General features: G+C 42.3%; 1 protein-coding gene across 6 annotated transcripts in view; it reads left to right on the forward strand.

The window, feature by feature from the left end:
• Window positions 1–5,002: 5,002 nt before the first annotated feature.
• The window catches only part of CLIP1 (CAP-Gly domain containing linker protein 1), a 69,096-nt gene continuing 57,531 nt past the window's right edge, over window positions 5,003–16,567 (forward strand). For 5 of the 6 annotated variants that reach the window (XM_034068087.1, XM_034068089.1, XM_034068090.1 and 2 more), the window contains exon 1: window positions 5,003–5,058. The gene's annotated coding sequence lies outside the window, so the exon portion shown is untranslated. Of the gene's footprint in view, window positions 5,059–5,194; window positions 5,217–16,567 lie in introns of those variants that run through there. The other variant, XM_034068088.1, reaches the window with a different exon arrangement.

Here is a 16,567-nt window from a genome sequence, read left to right on the forward strand (position 1 = left end):
TTAGGTTTTCTAATTGGAGTATTAAACCATCAAACTGCTGAGATTTTTAAAAGTAGATAATTAGAAAAACAAACTGATGAAAAGGAGGATGTATAAATTTCAGTATTTTAGGAAGGGTCACAACTGTTGGGATCAGATTTTCATAATCAAGAAGCTGGTACCATTTTAGCCAGAACCTGGCCATACCGTTCATAATCTGAACAACTGCCCGCTTCTGAGAACTTGCAAGTGTTAGAATTCTTCTGATTTCTTGTTCCAGCGCTTTGCTTTCTCTTAGTAGTCTTCAGGTGAAAGGAGCTGTACGTTACTTGCATTGCCAACAGAGGGAGTACTGGCTTGGTTTAACATTATCCATTGGCGCTGGTAAAGCATTTGTCCTTGGATAAAGCAGGACAAAAAGTCTTCGTAGCCAAGTGAGATGAAAATACTTAGGTTTACTACGCAGATATATAAGGAAAGAGTTCTGAAGGGATTATATTCAGAGGTGGTTGTGGTAAGATAACTTCAGAGCCTGAACTTTTTTAAAATGCTCAGCTTTGCAGATAATACATATTTCCTAAAGATCCTTATAATATATAAGTACACTCTGCATTTGAATGCTTAAGAGAACACCAGCCTTTTTTAGTTAAAGCCTTTATATTTACTTACTTTTTTTTCCCCTCTAAACTTTACAGGAAGGGAAAACCAGAATCTTTATATATGAACAGCTTGTCTTCCAAGATGCTGGAAAACATTTTTGCAGCATCTACCGGTTCAGTTTATGTGGCTGCATTTGGAAAGCAAAGTGGTCGAGGTATATGTTCACCTTATGTGCTAAAATGAAAGGCTTTTTTAAAATACCTATATGCATTTTATAGGAGAAATAGTTTTACTTTCTCTAACACAGATAACAAAATAGTATGTTTCTTCCAGCTTCTAAACACTACAAAGAAATCTCAATCCCTATTGGGAAGCATATCGAGATCTTGTACATTGTTCATGTCTCTTCCTCCTCCCATTGAGTTAAAAGCTAGTAATAACACTTTAGACAAGCCATTATGTGCTGTGTGCTGCATCATTCACATGTGAATGATAATGTGATGCAGGGTATGAGGTAATGATTCCAAATGTACACACCTTTTGGGTGTGTTGAGGTGCTCATATTTTAAATGTGCAGTTCTCTCTCCACCCCTTAGAAGATCTTTTTTAATAGCTCTTGTGAAATGCTTCTTTAGTAGGACATGCAGCCTAAACTTCTGCCTTGCTTACAGAAGCCACAAGATTAAAGTCATCTATATGCTTAGTACCCTTTAGTGCTCTGTGTGTTCACAATACACTAATAATAAATCACCCTTCCACCTAACTGGTCAGAGTAGATAAGCCTTCAATGTTCGTACAAATTCAGATTACCATTAAAGTAGCTGTTAATTTTATTGCTTCCAGGATTTATACAGAAGGTATTAGAGGAAGGGTAAAGTGGAATTGTTTCAGCAACTCAGGTTTTTAATGTAATGGTAAATTTTAGTTTAAATATGTTAAATCTTTAATTGTATAAGGCTTTGAATTTTCAATTGTTCAGCACTTCTTACCACTTTGGCCACTTCTGGATTTGCTGCACACAAACTACTTGGGGTTATGTTTTTCATTTTTGGAAGATGGTGCCTTCTGGTACCTAAAGCAAATTTGAGGGGCTTGGGGCAGGAAAAGACTGTGTTAGGGTCCACACACATATGGACATGCTTGTAATTACTGACTTTTTGTCAGGTGTAACTACTCAGATGGGTTTTGGATATTGCAACTCCACAGATCACTGGACAAGGTGTGAGAAAAAGCTGAACAGCAAAGCATTTGTGGTCCTTTTAAGTCCCATTCCCATGGTGATGGGTGTGGCATAATAACCTAGATTAGAGCTTACTAAAATGAATGAGTAATAAAAATCTGTAATGAGGTGGGTATAGTGTGAACAGGCATCACTCCCATTTTCCCACAGATTCCTGTTGGCATGGTACTTCTGTGTGTTTATAGCGTTTGGGAACAGAAGCAGTTTAAAATGCTTGTGCACATCTAAAACACCTGATCTACAGAATACTCAGTGTCAGTCAGTTGTCTCTTTAAAAAGATTTGAATTTCTAACTTATGTTTTTTATAACCTAATTCACAGGGCTTAAAATGTCACGGGAAGAGAAATAGCAGAGATTCTAGAAGATACCTGAAAGTCGTTTAGCTGCTGAGAAGAACTGTTTTTACTGCTAAAAAGTAAGGGGAAAAAAAAAGAAAGAAAAATGAAGAGGAGGAAAAAGCTCAAATATAATTAAAGTGTTTCAAATGGTAGTTGCCATGGAACTCTGTAGTACCTTCGCTTTGTAATACAGCGTATTGCCTCTGGTAAGTAGATGCCATTGAAGATTGATGCTGTTCCTAAGAATATGTCGTAGAGTCATACTTACATTTTAGGGGAATGGAGGGGATGAGTCAGAGGTAGGAACTGGTCTCAATCCTCGGAGAAGCTTACAAACAGGATGGATTTAATAACATGGTAAATAATTTGTGACAATTGGACGCTTCCTAAACTTTAGTTAACTACAGGCAATGAAGATTTGACATAGGAGTTTTTACAGCCTATGTTTAGCTGTCACCTAATGAGTGTATAAAAATGTATTTACCCTTTCTTTAGAACCTCAATAGAAACAAAAAAACCTGCTGCTTTGCTTCCCTGTAGGTGAGAACTCAGCTTTTGTTGGTATTTGCATCAGCGCTGGAATGATTTGCTTAGCTTCTCAGTTATCTTTGAAATGAAACAATCAAGATGAACATTATTGTTAAGTACCTTGTTTAAACAAGCATGCAGAAAGGATTCTTTAAATACTGACAGTTTAAGTGCTGTTCTCTCTTGGTTCATGCATGTTGGGTAGAACAAATAGATAAAATTGGTTGAAAGTCTCCAAATAACATGGAGAAAAAGCAGCTTTTTTTGTGCAGCTGCTGGGTAGCATGACCACTAGGGAATGAAAACAGTAAGTAGTTAAGAATGGGAAGACTTCTTGCAGCCTTTCGACCCACTAAGTTGTAAAAGTAACTACCAGAAACAACTACAGAAAGTAATAGTGCAAGTTTCTGTGCTGGGATTTTTGAAGCAGCACTTCTGTGATTACAAAAAAAAACCCAAACCATTTAGTTGCTTTGTTTTGAAGCAGGTGTTCACACTGAAGAGCTCATTTACGTGAAGAAGAAAATCCTATCCTCAGAATCTTCCTTTTTATGTGGGTATGTCCCATTGAATATAAATATGGATCTCTTAAGTCAGGGTATCTTTAGATGCTGTTCTTAAAGAGAAGCTTCAGTACTTTTGGACCCTTCACAAGTCCAATGGAGGGCAGAAACAATTTCAACTGGTGTTCACACATGCAAGAGAACACTTTTAATTCTGATGTGGGCCTTATACTTGTGGCCAGGATGCCAGTAGTTATATTGGCATCCTGTATTTCCTTGGAGCATCCAGCAATTCCTGTTTATGTAGAGTTATGAAAATGTCTGTATATTACATGTTGACTGATGAGATCCTGTGGTTCAGAGAAGAGAGGCACTAGGACTGGAATCAAAGACAGTTTCTTTCAATCATATTTAGCCCTTTTTAGTTCTGTGATTTATAGTGTAAATGTCTTTTAGCATAACGATTGCTACAAATTGGATGCAAACGTAGTTGCAGTTCAATGTGCATTGAACCTCTTACCAAGCTCAATGTGCATTGAACTTGTTACTGTTTTACCTATATGGTAACAAGTGAACTGAGACAAAAAGATGAAATTATTGAAGTAAAATGATACACTGACAGAAAACCACATTCGCTATTGGTATAGCAAGTTCAAGCCTATACTCCCAGAACCAAGCACAAAGGCTCGCAAGTGCAGTTCCTAAACCAGCAGGTATTTTGGGCAGGTGTTCTATAAAGTTAAGTCTGACTCCCTAGTTTTTGTGTAAGGGAGGGATTACTTCCATAGAGCCTGCAGGGTCAGTGTTTTGGTTTAAGCAGTCAGTTGCTGGCTCTGCACTTCTAAACACAATCTAATGGGTAAATCCTCAAGTCCTTATTCAACAAAACTTCCATCAAATTTTGCAGGGAGGCAGGAGCTGGCTGTGCATGGATTTCAGTATCTGATTCCACATCTACTGCTCACAGTGAGAGAATCTATTTAACATTTAGGAATAGGAATCCTGACAAACATTGCTAAATGCTGATCTGGTTGAAACCTATTATTTGTGGGACTGCGTCACACCATTTTGTGCTTTACCATGCTGGAGTAATGCCAGAGCATGGAGCCAAAATGAAACAAATTGCAGTCAGGCTCCAGCCCTGGAACTGCTTTCTCATCACCCTTTTATTTGAATGGCATCATGCAGAAACGACATGATCTGTGAGACTGCAAACTGAGGTTTGCTTTGTGATGGATTCAGCAGTTAGGGGGCAGCTAGCTGTTGCCTCTTTAAAGAGATGAAGTGAAGCAGAGCTGCTTGATTCACCCTTGAAAATTGGTGTTAAGCTGTTGATGATGGTGTTGGCGTGAGCACTGCAGCTATTTAAACTTCAGCAGTGGGGTAGTGCCAGGTTCCAGTGTATTGATTCACAGACACACTGAAAATTAAAATATTCAGTAGGGAAAAGGAAGGAATGATCAATTCCTGGGCGTTAGGACAAAAGGAAAATGGAGAAAAGCAGCAGCCAGTGAAGTTATACTGAGAGCTGTGTGCTTCCCATCTCCCTCTCCTCCCAACCCCTCCCGTTCACGCCTGCCTGCTACTGCAGCGCATCGCCCGGGGGTCGGCGCTACCGCAGCGAGCGGGCTGCGGTGCTGGGGGCTCCCAGGGCCTCCTCCTCGGCAGGGTTAGAGCCGGGACCCCGCTCCTCGCGGCCCGGGCCGAACAAAGCGGGGGAGCTGCGGGGCTCCGGGTGCTGCAGTCCCCGCCTCGCGGCGCCGCGGGCCCGGCCGAGCGCAGCCGTTGTGCGCCCGCCCCGCCCCGTGCGAGCCGGGAGGCGCCGCTGCAGAGGGGAGGCGGCGGCGGTGCGGAGCGGAGGGGGCACCGGTGAGGCAGCCGTTGGGGCCCGCGCGGGGAAGCAGCTGGGGCGGGGAGGTAACGGCGCTACCGGCCTTGCAACGGCGGCGCCTGAGGTGGGGGCAGCCGCCGGGCGTCTCCCGGCTTGGGGCCTCCGCTTCCCGTCCGGCCGCCGCGCTGTGCCCACGGTGAGGACGGGAGGCGGTGAGGGGGCGGCCGTGAGGGGACCCGTGTGAGGCGATGCTGGGTGCGGCCCGGCGGGCTGCTGGCCTCCGCCACACGTGCCCGCTGTGACAGCAGCCGGTTGGGCTGGTTCCCGTGCTCGGGCTCGTTCCGGTTCCCTGTGGCTGCCGCCGCCGTGGGCCCGGTTGGACGGGGCTGGCTGCCGCTGAGGTAGCTGAGCTCTGTGACCTCGGACTGGTGAGGAGAGCGGGGCGGGCAGGGGCCGGGGGGGGACCCGGTGTGTTCTCCCACCGCGCCCAGCCCTTGGATGTGTGTGCGGCTCCTGAGGAGCAGGCAGGGACATGAGCGCTGTGCTGAGTTACTGCTGCCTTGAGTGCATGGCTCTGTGGGGAAGGGGTCTGAGCACGTCACGGTATAAACGCTGACCTGCAGTTCTCGGCGTCCCACGCTTGTATGCTGGTGTTTTACTGATTAACGTTTGGCTTATAATTTACCTCAGCTTTCTTTCTGTTTGTTTGGTTTATGTCTGCTCCTTACGCGTGCGTTGTTCTCAAAGCTACTGACTTGCAAGTGAGCTCCTCCTGTATCGCCGGGGGGCTCAGCCAGGTTAAACCTGTGGGACCCCCAGGCAAAGGCTGTGCTGTGGGGCCCCTCCTGCTTCCCGCTATATCCCCGGTGCTGCTGCTACCTGAGGCGGTTCAGTGTGCTCTGTTGAGTGCCTCAGCTGTCATGGGGCACAAGGTAATTGTTGCTGTTACTCAGATGTTAATGCGGCTCTTGCTGCATTGAAATCAGGAGTTAGTTTTCCCTTTCGTTATAACATCTTTGTGTGGTTTAAATAATTTAAAGAATGAAAACAAACTAAAGCCAACAGCAAAAACATTTGTCCCAAACCAGCATGGGGATGGAAATCCAGTCTGTGACTGTGTTCATGACTGTGAAATGAAGGCTCTTTCCTCCCCACCCCATCACTCACTCACCCAGTGTGCTGGATGGGAAGGGTTTTATGGAAGTTCACAGGTTGCTTTGAGGCCTTTGAGCAGAGGGATCTGAAAACATGTGATATCTGTATTAATGTGTAGGAAGAAGGAAGAAAAGAGATGCAAAAGAGGAAGTGCCTTTCTGCCTGCTGCTTTGGGAAGAGTTTTATTGAAAGGACAGAAATACACCTCTAATTCTGGAACTAACAGTGCCAGAGAGAGGTTTTCCTTAAGTGCCTGTCTGTGTGCACCTGCTACAATGTGTAACAAGACTGCAGAGTAGATCCTGAGGAGGAAAAGTAAATAACCACCCTTCAACCATGATCTATCTTAGTCTGTTGTAACTGTTCAGGTACTAAACTTCTTTTACACACTGAATGTAGAATGACTGAAGTGAGTGCACAGGATTATTAGTTCTTGCTTTAAAACCATGAAATTTCAGGATTCTCTTTCTGTCTGCTCCTTGCATGTGCTGAAGTGCACTAAAGTTTTCTGTGTAGCAAAGGGAGAGAGATGTGTTGGCTGAAGCAGGAAGGCTTGGAAATGTGACCTCAAATGGCCATATCCTTAGGGATCAAGAGGAAGAGTTTATTTGGCAAAAAGATTAGTTTTACATAATTTGCATGGTTTCTTTTAAAGAGGAAGGGAGCAGAAAAACAGCTGTCTTGTATCCTCATCACAGAGGTATCCTGTAGGAAATAAACCACCTCTTTCCTCGTGGGATTCTACTGCAGGAAGAAGCAGTGCTTTGATTGCTCTGACTTTGTAAAGCTGCTGTAGATACTCTGCCTGAGCTATGGGCCATATCTGTTTACCATCTTGTGAATGTGAATATCCAGGACAGCCTTTATTTACTTAGCTTGGGTGGATTGGCTAATTCCTTCAGCATTCCTCCCTTTATCCTTTTAGCCCCGTTAAAGTTTTTCTTGGAGTGACAGAATATTTCAGCACAAATCTTCCTTCAAAAGAAATAGAAGGATCTGTCTGGCCAATGTGATCTTCCAAAACAGCTTTTCTCTCACTCTTTAAAATGTTCAGGTCAAATGTTAGCTCTGTATGTTGAGTGTGAGTTTTCTGATGTTTGAACATGATGACCGTGAATGAATGCAGCTCTTGTTGAATCTTTTGGCATTCCTTAAGGACTACTGGCTCTGCTGGCACGTATAAAAAGTAACGCACTGGAATCCTTATTGGAGCGGCCTGTTTAGAAATGCCTCGGATGGATGGTGTTTGGTTATTTCATGAAAGGCAATTACATACTGCATTAGCTGTAATCTCAGCTAGATGCCAGTTTCTGCTGGAGCAACCATTTCGTTCTTGACCTGTGGAAATCAAGACAGCTCTGCCAGCAGCACAGTCCCTGATGATTTCAGACATTTAATATGTTTGTGCTCATCCAGGTGTTTGTTCTCTACAGGCATTTAATTTTGCAGAGTGGTGTTGCACTCACAGGGGTACAACTGATCCTTACAAATAACCCACAACTCTGATATCCAGTTCCTGGCCTGTGAAAGGCTGGAAAGGATTTAGAAACTGTATTGGAGAACAGACTGTACAGGTTCCTACCTTAACACCTGGCTGTTCTCCACCTGGAATGTCTCATCAATTGTTTGTACAAACCTCAAAGACTCTTGAGGGAATAGTACCATGAGCTCTTTTAATTTATAAGACATGTCTTCACTTTGCTGTTTCAAGGAGAAACACCATTAAAAGCCCTTCAGTTTTCCCAATCTTTGTCATCTTACTGACAATATTTCTAGCTTATTTTGAGGGGAAATTGCAAGGCAGAGAGAAGCTCGGTATTTGATAGAGTTCACTTATCTGACACTATCATTCTGCTTCTCTGCTTGGCAATCACAGCAATATTTATCTAAGTTCTGTATTTGTACTTCTACTTTTTTATATGCCAGCCATATAGCAGTCATGGTGCTAATTTAAAAGGCTAAGAACATGGAGAGCTAAAAAGGGAATGCTGACTTGATGTTTTCAGAGTGTGAAACACTTACAATTTCACCCAAGTCTATCAAAATTCAATTCTTACTGTAAAAAGCAGCATCTTTGTTTCAGCTGCCCCAATCGCAATTGTATTAGGGAGAAGCCTTGTGTCTTTGCTTATATGCATTTGGGTTTGAGGCTGACAGGAGGTGGCATTTTGCTTCTTAAACTTTCATTTAAACTTTAAATCCCAGATAACTTAAGCTTGATGCTTTACTATTCCAGAATCATTGTTGTTATTGTGGACTGAATGTACTTTCTGAGATGGTTGAAGTGTGTTGTTATCAGAAGTCAGTGCAGACAGTCAAACAAATTACTCTTCTTGTTATCAAAATGGAGGGCTTTTGGGAAAGGCACAGAATTCCCTTAGAAATACGCAGGAAAAGTAGTAAGTATCAATACTGGGCTTACCAGAACTATTTACTTTCTCAGGTGCAAACTTTCATTTACTTCTCAGTCCTTGACTCATTCTGTAGAGAATTATGTATGCTTAGGAGGATCATGTGCTTTCTGATCTTTTAATAGACTATAGCAGTGACATTTCTATAATGCCCATGTACAGCGGCAGATTGAAGCGTTAGAGTTTGCATCATATTTCATTGGATATTTCTTTTCTTACAGCTCTTTAACAGTTTCCAGCTATTCCTTATTAATTGAAGATGGGAATCTTTTAGACAACTGGAACAGACTGTGTTTAGAAATAGCAACGTAGATTGAGGAAGAAATTACTCACAAATTGCTAGCCCAAAATAGGTTTTTACTGTTACAGACACCCTCTCTTATTTGTGCTTCATATTCAGCAGTCTTTGTGTTTCAGTGGTATACTTTTTTACTGAGGATCTTAAGGCATTTAGGAATCTGAATGAGCATAGCAAGTTCTGGAATGATGAGGTGACTTAAAATGTCCTTGACGCAGAATTAAGATCCATAAGTAGAGCAGAAGCTTTAATGAATTACCTTCCTCATAGCATTGCTGTTAATATCTGACTAATGGTTTGGGGTCCTAAGCCTCTTACTATATTTGATCTGATTCATCTTGATCTTAGTACAGTTCCTTACTTACAGGCATTTTCCCTGCCTTTTTCCTTTCCCAAGCATGTGCAGAGAGTATTACGTTTGTCCACTTTGCAGTGAATATCCTGCACTTCCCAAGGTAGATAACCATGATGTGTCTGATTTACCAACTTAGAAATGTCACTAAACCCCTCTGATTTTCAGTGGATTTGTGTCTTACAGTGGTTGCCTTCCTCTCTGTATTACATTCAGATTTTATATAACCTGCTGCCAATGTATTGATGGCAATAACTTCAGTTTTCCATTCTGCTTCAGAAATTAGGTGCTCTGATCTAAAGTCACTGGGAGAAACTCAAGACTATTGGGACATGAGTCTCCCTCCTACTTTTGTGAAACTTGTCAGAATAATGTAATCTAGGGCTTTTTTAGAAGTCTTCTGCCTTTTATTTAGTTGAAATTACCCAGCAGGTTCAAAATCAAAAGATAAATACTGATTTGTATGCAAGCCTGGCTGCATACACCATGGGTCTGTGAACTTGCACAGAAAACTCTTTAAGCCATCTCCATGATGCAGCAATACAGCATCTACTCTCTCAGTTAAGAAACAAATCTAAAGCTGCTGGTTGAGCTCAAGATTAGCTACCACCTTCATGAGGGACAGCACTGTGGGACATTTGGATTAATTCCCAAGCAACAAATTTTGTTCTTCCCTAGTCCTTCTAAACATACAATAAGTAGGAATGTCTTCTGGGTTCTTAAGGAGGCAGAGATTCACCCTTTGAGGTTACAGCAAACCAGTAGCTATTTATGGGGATGTCCTTATACTGTGGTGTGATGGCTGCATGATAGTGGGAAGAGTGATGACAAGGCATAGTGTTTGTGTTACAGTGTTGGGGCTGGGTTGGATATCCTCTGGGTAACATAGGAGTTGCTTCAAGCTTAGTTTATCTAAACAAGTGCCCTTTGAAATAGAGTTGAAAGATGTTTTTCAGGACCTCTGCTAGTGATTGTATAGATATATTTCAGTTTGAGTCATTTGTTGGCCACTCTTCATTTCAAGTTTTGTTCATCAGACCAAATGACGCTGTCAAAAAGAGCTGTGTCATAGCAGTGGGCATACTTCCCAACCTACTACAAGCTTTTGGGTTTGTATCTTTATGATAGCAAAAGCAAATTGTATTCCAAGTTAGACTAGAAGCATACTAAATCCTGCTTGCAACACTCATTTCCTGGAGTAATCCTAGTGACTTTGAAGGCACTTCAGAAGAGCAAAGAATTGCTTTCATTCTGTTAACGTAAGAGTTATGCCTGGTTAAAATAAAGAGATGTTCTCTGGAAGAGTCTGTCCCTTATAAAATACATGGTATAAGAAAATGAGGCTTTGTGGTTCATATGGGATGAATGTTTGCCTTTGTGAAGGGTGTACCTGATTGAGCTGGAATGAGCTGCAGAATGTCATAAGAATGATCCTGTATAAACTAGATGTTCTTGCTTATTTTCTTACTGAATTTTTATTTTCTGTACCAGAATCTGCAAACTTAGATCTGAGAGAAAGCTCTGGATTCCTTTTATTATGTTTTTCCTACCTGCTGAGTTTTAAATGCAATTTTTTTCTGCCTTTAAAAGTGAGATACAAACCCCTGCTTAGATAGGCACATACCAGCCCATATGTTTTGATGTTGGCCTTAAGCAGGGCATCCAGTAAGCCAAGTAAATATGATGGCACTTAGCATGATAAACATTGAATTACATAATGCACATTATTTTAGTGTCTTTTCTAATGATAGTGGTGTAGATGAGACATTAGGGAGAAGCACTTCCCTGTGAGGGTGCTGAGGCGCTGGCACAGGGTGCCCAGAGAAGCTGTGGCTGCCCCATCCCTGGCAGTGCTCAAGGCCAGGTTGGACAACAGGGGCTTGGAGCAGCTGCTCTATTGGAAGGTGTCCCTGCCTGTGGCAGGGGGTTGGAACTGAATGAGCTTTTGGGTCTCTTCTGACACAGATCATTCTAAGGCTCTATGACTGTAAGAGAAGTCTGTGAAGTTAAGCATGAAGGGTTTGGAAATCCATATTTTAGTAATAGTTTAACTACTTGTAATTGTTACAGAACTGACTTTGAAGCTTAGTGTGACATTTACAATGGATACGGTCTGCTGCAGAATCATTTAATCATAAATGTAATCCAGTGCAAAATGGTAATTCAGTTTTTTTGGTTGCCCAACATGAAATATCTTCAACAGACTCAGAATCCAGCAGAGGAGGCACCATGGTGAGGAAGACCATTGTTCCATTGCTTGTCTCTCACACTGGGTGTGCTGACATTGCCATTTTCCTAAACATGGGAAATCTGGCTGCATAACATGTAGTAGTAGAGGACTATGCTTGTGTAATTGTTTCACTAAGGGTGTTGGTGGGTATGTCCCAATTTGTGGTCCTGCTGTGAATGAATTAATCTCATTCCTATCTGAACCTTCCAGAAGGTCTCTGTGGTCTGGCACATTCTTGCACAGAGAGGAATATCCTTAAAGAGGCAGCAAGAAGCAAACAGCAGTGCAGTTTAAAGGCCTTTCTTTTGCTCAAAGTTGAAATGTGGTTGTGTTTTTGAATTGTGCATGAATTTCAAAAGTCTCTAGATTCAACTAAAAGCATTATATTCTTGGAAATACATATAGTTACTTTTTACAGAAATATAATACCAGCCCAGGAGGCTGCAAATACAGAGCTGTGTTGAGTACAGTATTTAGCTGTAATAAGTACTGCATCTGAACCATACAGAAGGTGCTTATATGCTTTAAGATAGCAGTAAGTTTAGGAGTTGTGTTTGTAACTGTGGAGGGTCTGAGCTCTTGGAGGAACTCCTGGACCACAGAAGTCATCTTTCCAGGTTCAAAATTCCAAGTTACTTTCCTTAAACCATTGTTGGGATATTTGAGGCATGATTCACAAGCTGCTGAAAGCTTAGCCATAGTGGTATGAACATCAAGAGTATGAAATAGCTATTTAAGTAATGCTGCTTGGGCTGCTATTTCAAACATAGTGCTTCATGTGGTGAGTTTGCTTTTCTCTCATGAAAGTGAAGTTACTGCATTGTGGCAGGCCTTGAAATACATTTATTTTGTGCATGTTTCATTTTCTTCGTGGCATGGTCAGGATTTGTTTTCTAGGTGCCTGCTGGTTGAGTGCCACAGGGATTGTGTAGGATCTTCTCTGGGTATAGATCCCTGTGAGACTTTCAGCAGAGCTGTCTATTCTGGGCATCCCTTCTAGAATCCTTACTCTGGATCTGTTAGTCTTTATGTGTACTTTGCAAAGCACCAGTACACTTAACAGAATTAACAAATTGAAGGGACCTCTTTTTTTGACCTTAGAAATGTGTTGGTGTTGAATGGCGTTTTCCAACTATTTAGTCTCTTAATGGTGTTAATGAAGTTTAATATTAATCTCATTAAATTGAAGTGTTTTGAAGAACTTGTGCATGACTGATAGCAGATGATCATCAAAGAATTGTTTCACTTTATTATACAAATAAATCATGAGAGTGATGTTCCAGCCTCAAAGTACACTGCACAGAGTCAGGCTGCATGTGTCTGCATGCAGAAGATGGAGATTATCCAGTCTGTTTTGAGTCAATTCAAACACGCTGCTGCTCTCTTCTAGAATGTCCTCTTTGTTTCCATACCAAATGGACAGACAAGTTGCTTTTCTCCATGGAAACACTGCTCCATGGTAATAGTGATGGCAGTAAATGATTCTTAAATTGTCAGGTCATGGTCTCAAATGTTTTATCAGGTGAAATGTTTTACTTTTAATCATGACACTACCTGTGCTGAGGAAGGAGATGGTGGTGGCAACACACTTGTCAGATGTCAGCTAAGCTTAAGAACTACTGGTCTTCTTACATTCTTGTCGTGCCTATGGGGTTCTTAAGTGGAGTGACCTGAGGCTTTCACTTTTTCCCCTTTTTTTCTTATTTAATTATGTTTTAGTACATTTTGGGGTACTACTTGTTGAAAATACAACTTTGAAAGAACCAGTGGCAGCTGTTTTCTTCCTGTTAGATTAATTGCTTTTTTTGACAGTTTGAAAACATTCTAATTTTTCAATTCAGTGTTATTTGGTTCCATTTTATTTATTTTTAATCTCAACTTGCCAATAAAATTCATGCCTGTTATCAGATTAGTAGGATTTATTTCCTTACACCAATGCTTCTCAACTTGTTGCTTATGGATTGCCTTGATCCGTGCACTACTTGAAGGTCTGTAAAAGGTAAATAAGGATGTTACTAGTCAGCTAAAAGGGCCAATGCAGGGATTCATGTCTGCATTTGAAAATCTTTAGTAATCAACACACAAAAATTGCAGTTCATTTGAGAATAACATGTTTTCATATTATATGAAATCATATATTACCCATTAATAGCATAAGGGTAAAGCTTATGTTTAACATCTCTCACTTTATGCTCAGTTGCAGTATTGGTAGAACTTGTGGTTTCAAACACTTAAATAGGGCATATTGTTGGATTCTTTCTGGGCATTTCCTCAGGTTCCTGATAGGATCTTTTGAGAAGCTTTCAGTTATTGCCTATTGGTTATAAAAAAATCTTTTTCAGGAAAGCTGAGGCTGATTCAAGGCAAGAAAGAGAACAAATGGTGAAAAGTAGCTGCTGGCTCTTAGAGGAGCTCAAATGAGGGAACTGACATCTGGAGCCTGTTAGGAAATGCTGGAGTGCATGATGCTTGAAATCACTTGATGCAAATTCGTGTGCTTTCAGTGTCTGACGAATTCTGTTAGGAAGTGCTGCTGTGAAGGTCCTGCCTCTTTTTCAGACCTAAAGTTGTATTTTTCACTATTGCAGTAAGGCAGTAGTTTACCAAAAAGCATTGACAGTATTTTAGCAGCTTTTGGAATTAAGCCTCAGTTTCAGTAACTCTGAAACCAGGGCAGGGAGGATTGTGTTACTTCTGGCCTAGTTGAAGGCCTGTATGTTCAGAAAAGCAAATGACATAGCAAATATATAACCCATGACTGTGGAGAGCAAGATTAAAATATGAATGAGCACCCTGAGCCAAGAAATGCTGCATTGGAACATTCTGGCTTTCTGTTAAGCAGAGGCTTGTCAAACATCTATTAATAAATAACTATTTGAAAGTGGAAAAGTGTAATTTGGGGGGGGTACTTTAGTGTTTGTTGTCTTTTACTATACCTGCCCTTGCACAATATAGGTGGGTATTACCTGTGTGGTGCTGGAATGTTCTTCAAGGGCAAAAAAAGAGATAGTATATGGAAAAGAATGGCAGAATGTTGTAAGACAGCTTCTAGCCTCCTGGTTTCTAAAGGGGGACTTGCTTTGGCTCAAAGAGGGTGGTTGAATTCACATCAATTTGGTGTTTGTTACTGACAAAGACTGTGAACTAAAAAGAACTGACCTTGATACTTCTGCATTTCTGTATTTCACAGAATCACAGAATCCCAAAGGTTGGAAGGGACCTCAAAAGATCATCTAGTCCAACCCCCCTGCAAGAGCAGGGTAACCTAGAGTACATCACACAGGAACTTGTCCAGGCGGGCCTTGAATATCTACAATGTAGGAGACTCCACAACCCCCCTGGGCAACCTGTTCCAGTGCTCTGGCACTCTTACAGTAAATAAGTTCTTCCTGATGTTAATGTGGAACCTCCTATGCTCCTGTTTACACCCATTGCCCCTTGTCCTATCACTGGATATCACTGAAAAAAGCCTAGCTCCATCATCCTGACACCCACCCTTTACATATCTGTAAACACTGATGAGCCCCCCCCTCAGTCTCCTCTCCTCCAAGCTAAAGAGCCCCAGCTCCCTCAGCCTCTCCTCATAAGGGAGCTGTTCCACTCCCTTCATCATCTTTGTGGCTCTGCACTGGACTCTTTCAAGCAATTCCCTGTCCCTCTTGAACTGAGGGGCCCAGAACTGGACACAATGTTCCAGATGCGGCCTCACCAAGGCAGAGTAGAGGGGGAGGAGAACCTCTCTTGCCCTACTAACCACACCCTTTCTAATGCACCCTAGGATGCCATTTGCCTTCTTGGCCACAAGGACACATTGCTGGCTCATGGTCATCCCCCTATGCACCAGGACCCCCAGGTCCCTTTCCCCTTCACTCCTTTCCAGCAGGTCAACCCCCAACCTGCACTGGTACATGGGGTTGTTCTTCCCCAGATGCAAGACTCTACACTTGCTCTTGTTGAATTTCATCAAGTTTCTCCCTGCCCAACTCTCCAGCCTGCCCAGGTCTCGCTGAATGGCAACACAGCCTTCTGGTGTGTCAGCCACTCCTCCCAATGTAGTGTCATCAGCAAACTTGCTGAGGGTACACTCGGTTCCCTCATCCAGGTCGTTGAAGAACATACTAAACAGCACTGGTCCCAGCACTGACCCCTGAGGGACTCCACTGGTCACAGACCTCCAGCTGGATTCTGTGCCATTGACCACAACTCTTTGCCTTTTTCCTTTCAACCAGTTCTTGATCCACCTCACTACCTGATCGTCAAGCCCACACTTCCTTAGCTTATCTATGAGAATGCTGTGGGAGACAGTATCAAATGCCTTACTGAAATCAAGAAAAACCACATCTACTGCTCTACCATCATCCCTCCACCTAGTCACTTCCTCATATAAGGCTATAAGGTTGGTCACACATGACTTCCCCTTCATAAAACCATGTTGGCTGTTCTTAATAACCCTCTCATCCTTGATATGCCTAGAGATGGAGTCAAGAATAAGTTGTTCCATCACCTTTCCAGGGATGGAGGTAAGGCTGACCGGTCTGTAATTACCCAGGTCCTTCTTCTTGCCTTTCTTATAGACTGGTGTGACATTTGCCATCTTCCAGTCCTCAGACACCTCTCCTGTTTCCTACAGTTTACCAAAGATTATGGAGAGTGGCCTAGCAATGACCTCCACCAGCTCCCTCAGCACCCGTGGGTGCATTCCATCTGGACCCATTGATTTATAGATGTCCAGATTGCATAGCTGATCCCTAACCCAATCCTCATCTACCAAAGCAAACTCCTCCTTTGTCCTGACTCCTTCTGGGGCTACAGGAATCTGGGGCCCCTGGGGAGAGTCTGCAGGAGTAAAGACAGAGGCAAAGAAAGCATTCAGCACTTCTGCCTTCTTTGTATCCTCTGTCTCCAGGGCACCCACCTCGTTCAACAGTGGGCCTATATTGCCTCTTATGTTCGTTTTATTTGCTATGTATTTGTACCAAATCCTTCTTTATTGTGTACAGTTTTTCCATTCCGTGGGTTTAGATGGCTTGAGGAAAGTGATGCACATATGATGCATTGAGATTTAGCAGGCAGGGCAGGTATGTAGTAGGAGGGGAAAATA

This window comes from Melopsittacus undulatus, chromosome 12 (assembly GCF_012275295.1).
Source record: "Melopsittacus undulatus isolate bMelUnd1 chromosome 12, bMelUnd1.mat.Z, whole genome shotgun sequence".
Classification (NCBI taxonomy): Eukaryota; Metazoa; Chordata; class Aves; order Psittaciformes; family Psittaculidae; genus Melopsittacus; species Melopsittacus undulatus.